Raw genomic sequence first — 6,000 nt, forward strand, 5'->3', positions numbered from 1 at the left:
TTATGCCTTCTCCAGGTTAATACATCTGACCCAGTATTCCATAGCACTGTACTGTGAAGGCATTATTCAGAGTAGAGATGAGCGCCTGAAATTTTTCGGGTTTTGTGTTTTGGTTTTGGGTTCGGTTCCGCGGCCGTGTTTTGGGTTCGAACGCGTTTTGGCAAAACCTCACCGAATTATTTTTGTCGGATTCGGGTGTGTTTTGGATTCGGGTGTTTTTTTCCAAAAACACTAAAAAACAGCTTAAATCATAGAATTTGGGGGTCATTTTGATCCCAAAGTATTATTAACCTCAAAAACCATAATTTACACTCATTTTCAGTCTATTCTGAATACCTCACACCTCACAATATTATTTTTAGTCCTAAAATTTGCACCGAGGTCGCTGTGTGAGTAAGATAAGCGACCCTAGTGGCCGACACAAACACCGGGCCCATCTAGGAGTGGCACTGCAGTGTCACGCAGGATGTCCCTTCCAAAAAACCCTCCCCAAACAGCACATGACGCAAAGAAAAAAAGAGGCGCAATGAGGTAGCTGTGTGAGTAAGATTAGCGACCCTAGTGGCCGACACAAACACCGGGCCCATCTAGGAGTGGCACTGCAGTGTCACGCAGGATGGCCCTTCCAAAAAACCCTCCCCAAACAGCACATGACGCAAAGAAAAAAAGAGGCGCAATGAGGTAGCTGACTGTGTGAGTAAGATTAGCGACCCTAGTGGCCGACACAAACACCGGGCACATCTAGGAGTGGCACTGCAGTGTCACGCAGGATGTCCCTTCCAAAAAACCCTCCCCAAACAGCACATGACGCAAAGAAAAAAAGAGGCGCAATGAGGTAGCTGTGTGAGTAAGATTAGCGACCCTAGTGGCCGACACAAACACCGGGCCCATTTAGGAGTGGCACTGCAGTGTCACGCAGGATGTCCCTTCCAAAAAACCCTCCCCAATCAGCACATGACGCAAAGAAAAAAAGAGGCGCAATGAGGTAGCTGACTGTGTGAGTAAGATTAGCGACCCTAGTGGCCGACACAAACACCGGGCCCATTTAGGAGTGGCACTGGTTGATAAAGAGATAGTAGTATACTCGTAACAACTAGTATGACTGACTATGACGGTATAAAGAATGAAAAAAAAACCACGGTTAGGTGGTATATATTATAATACAATTATGGATGGACGGACTGCCTGCCGACTGCCGACACAGAGGTAGCCACAGCCGTGAACTACCGCACTGTACACTGGTTGATAAAGAGATAGTAGTATACTCGTAACAACTAGTATGACACTATGACGGTATAAAGAATGAAAAAAAAACCACGGTTAGGTGGTATATATTATAATACAATTATGGATGGACGGACTGCCTGCCGACTGCCGACACAGAGGTAGCCACAGCCGTGAACTACCGCACTGTACACTGGTTGATAAAGAGATAGTAGTATACTCGTAACAACTAGTATGACACTATGACGGTATAAAGAATGAAAAAAAAACCACGGTTAGGTGGTATATATTATAATAATACAATTATGGATGGACGGACTGCCTGCCGACTGCCGACACAGAGGTAGCCACAGCCGTGAACTACCGCACTGTACACTGGTTGATAAAGAGATAGTAGTATACTCGTAACAACTAGTATGACTATGACGACGGTATAAAGAAAGAAAAAAAAATACCACGGTTAGGTGGTATATAATTATACAATTATGGATGGACGGACTGCCTGCCGAGTGCCGACTGCCGACACAGAGGTAGCCACAGCCGTGAACTACCGCACTGTACTGTGTCTGCTGCTAATATAGACTGGTTGATAAAGAGATAGTATACAACAATATACTACTATACTGGTGGTCAGGCACTGGTCACCACTAGTCACACTGGCAGTGGCACTCCTGCAGCAAAAGTGTGCACTGTTTAATTTTAAATTAATATAATATTATGTACTCCTGGCTCCTGCTATAACAACCTGCAGTGCTCCCCAGTCTCCCCCACAATTATTATAAGCTTTTATACATTGATGTGCAGCACACTGGGCTGAGCTGAGTGCACACAGACTGAGTCACACTGTGTGACTGCTGTGTATCGTTTTTTTCAGGCAGAGAACGGATATAGCAGAGAACGGATATATTAAATAAAAGTTAACTTAACAACAACTGCACTGGTCACTGTGGTAAACTCTGTCTGCACAATCTCTCTCTCTCTCTCTTCTAATCTATTCTAATGGAGAGGACGCCAGCCACGTCCTCTCCCTATCAATCTCAATGCACGTGTGAAAATGGCGGCGACGCGCGGCTCCTTATATAGAATCCGAGTCTCGCGAGAATCCGACAGCGTCATGATGACGTTCGGGCGCGCTCGGGTTAACCGAGCAAGGCGGGAAGATCCGAGTCGCTCGGACCCGTGAAAAAAAAAGTGAAGTTCGTGCGGGTTCGGATTCAAAGAAACCGAACCCGCTCATCTCTAATTCAGAGTGTGTGTTCTGGATGTGCTGATTTGTAAATCCGGACTGGGCTGTGTTTTTGGGTTGAGGTCTGGAGATTTTGGGCAAAAGCTGGGAGGTCTAGTATAGCTCTTCCTCATGGAATAGTTTGGTATCTAGATCGAAATAGTGTAGATGAGAGAGCAAATAACTAACAGGGAATCAGGGAATGCTAGGATGCAGAGCAGTACCAGCTATACAGGATTAGATGCTGGGATGCAGAGCAGTACCAACTATACAGGATTAGATGCTGGGATGCAGAGCAGTACTAACTATACAGGATTAGATGCTGGGATGCAGAGCAGTACCAGCTATACAGGATTGCTGTGATGCGGAGCAGTACCAGCTATACAGGATTAGATGCTGGGATACGGAGCAGTACCAACTATACAGGATTAGATGCTGGGATGCAGAGCAGTACCAGCTATACAGGATTGCTGTGATGCGGAGCAGTACCAGCTATACAGGATTAGATGCTGGGATGCGGAGCAGTACCAACTATACAGGATTAGATGCTGGGATGCAGAGCAGTACCAGCTGTACAGGATTGCTGGGATGCGGAGCAGTACCAGCTATACAGGATTAGATGCTGGAATGTCTCCAGCGATACAGGAACAACTGTTGCGGATTTACACTGGGATAGCACCAGCGATACAAGAACAGATGCGGCAGCTGACACTGGGATAGTACAGCAATACAGAAACAACTGCTGCGGCTTAACACTGGGATGGCACCAGGGATACCAGAGCCCAGGAGCGATGGATGGGAATAGCACTGACAGTCTCTAGATAGCTGATACTAACAGATTCACAATATAAAGCTGCAACTCTGGAGACAACAAAGCACTGGCAGCTTGAGAGTGTCCTGGATACTTCCTTTACACACCTGACTGCCAGTGGATTGGCTGGGAGTATCATGTGATCACAGACTGACTTCCAGTTGGTGTTTGGCCAATCACCTGATGCTAACTGTCATGGCTAGTGCTACCCATCTCTGATTCTGGAGGTAAGGCTGGCGTGGAGCTTACTGTGAAAATGCACAGAGAACGGCAAGCACTAAAGGACTGGAAGCAATACATACACATGAACTCTGCAGTTCAGGCCCAGCACTTCCAGCTGAACTGCAAATTCTGCTGTTATCAGAAATCAGCCGACTTCACAGAAAGAGAAAGTCTCAAGTACATAATCAGCCTGAAAAGGAATGCAGCAGTTAGAACACAGATCCATTCTGCAGCTTGCATGCTGAGCAGGCATCTCGGGGCAATTCTGGAAAACTGCAGGGCAGATGGCAAGGGTTAAATCACAAGACAATCTGGTAGATTATGGGAGAAGTGGTCAGGATTGTGACAGTGTGATGTAAACATGATTTTCAGCTTTTTAGGACACAAGTTGCATTTTTTTTGTATGCACATGCAGGCAAATATTCACCAACATAGTTAACATTTGTACCAGAGTTTTAACTTTATAAAGTATATGTAAAATACAAAGAATATGTTTTAAATATCTTCTCTGTATTATTCTAATCATTTTTATATCCAAAACTCTGTAGTAAAAAGTCTATGGCAGGTGAGGGCCTACCTTTTCTGCACATCTTCGATCAAAACTAACCAAATTTCCAGTAGTTTATACAACTGCACCTGTGTATAATTCCCACATGCACCCTTTGGCTCATATATTGTGTGTAAAACTGGTTCTGGTGCTAGCCAGTGGCAGATATCCCAATGGTCAAAATCCAGACAACAATTTACCGACAGTCAAAATCCTGACAAGGTCAAAATACCATAATTTAAAATACCGATAAGGTCAAAATACAGACATTTAAAGGGTCGACTGGTCAAAAAGTCGACATGAGTTTTTCATTATTTTTTTCATTGAAACCGACTTGTTCACACTTTACCATCCCAGTGGACCTGGAGGGGGAATATAATAGTGTGCCAGGCGCAGCGAGCCATGCAAAGGCACGCCGTACACATATATGGTGTCCACATTGACCTATGTCGACATACACAAAATGTTTTAAAACAACTTGTGTTGACTTTTTGACCTGTCGACATCTTGATTTTGATTTTAGGTATTTCATGCAAAACCTATATATATATATATATATATATATATATACCAGCTGAAGTACCCGGTGTTACCCGGGTTTCCATTTTCCGGTTATTAAGTTATCAATGCGTTGAATGTAACTTTCAACATATTAAAAATAATTGACACACCAATGAGATGGCTGCCCTGTGTTGTTTTTTGTTTTTGGGGTGTCGCCAGTGGCCCTTATCCACAGCTTTTCTTTATGTTCAGTTTTATAATCACTTTTACATTTGTGAGACGGGTTTAAAGTTTTCCTTCTGTTATCAATGTTGCTATTCCAAGGCTTTTGGGTACACAACATTTTTTGTCATCACACCTGCATTTCTGTCAGTTATTTTACTTCATTGATTTATGGTTATTTCAGTCAGTTATTTCAGGTCATTAAAGTTTTCTTCCAAATCCATCCAGTGGAAGGTCTAAAATAGACTCCCCGGGTGTCAGTTCTTCCTGGCGCACTCCACTGTGAAGTCAGACCAACCCCAACCCAGGTCCGTAACTATCGGTGTGCCAGTGGTGCATTGTGTGCGCAAGACCACCAGCAACACCCGCCTAGCCTTTCCGCCGCTGGCACTGTGGGGTACGCTCAGCCACCCACCCGCCATCACCGAACAGCTGCACTGCATTGCCCGGCTACCTCTTCTTACATAGGTATCCGGGCAGCACTGCAGCTCGCCTTCCCGGCTCTCCCTCCTCCCCCCTACCTGTGTATTGGGAGAGATGACATCTCTCCCAGGCCGCCCCCAGCCCACCCACAGTGCCCTGCGTTGTGAAGAGCCACAGCATCAGGGCAGGAAGGAAGAGAGAAGACTGCCAGCTGGTCAAACGTAAGTATAACAGAGACACTTTCACACTCACTCACTCACTCACTCACTCATTCACTCACTCACTCTCACTTTGTGAAAAGGGGACTCTGCTGCCGTAATGTGTCAAAAGGGGACTCTGCCTGCCTAATGTGTATAAAGGAAACTCTGCTGCCATAATGTGTAAATAGGGGACTCTGCCTGCCTTATGTGGGCAGGGCAGGACAGGCAGCTAACAGGGAGGGCTGCGCTAGGCAGCCCTGAAAGAGATTTTTGAAGAAAGAAGACTTCAAGGTCTGCAGCACAGGCACTTAGAAGTGCTATAAGTCATGCTGACATAGTGGTGCGGCTCCCTCACCTCCCCCAGCAGCGCTGTATACTCCCGCGCCCTGGTTGCCGGGTACTTACAGCGGAGGGCTCCGGTTACATGCGCATTTCCGATTTGTTTGCATCACACCGAAGAACCACTGTGTGCAAACGGGTCGGTATGACCCCCATAGTGTCTCACAGGATGTACTACTTTGGTATTTTTCTCTGTGTGCTTCAGTCACCATATACATCTTAAATTATCTGTTTGTGCTCTGCTTTGCAGTAACACTATACAGGGGATTTTTGTCAGGTATTTTGT

The sequence above is a fragment of the Pseudophryne corroboree genome, chromosome 1, assembly GCF_028390025.1.
Source record: "Pseudophryne corroboree isolate aPseCor3 chromosome 1, aPseCor3.hap2, whole genome shotgun sequence".
Taxonomy (NCBI): Eukaryota; Metazoa; Chordata; class Amphibia; order Anura; family Myobatrachidae; genus Pseudophryne; species Pseudophryne corroboree.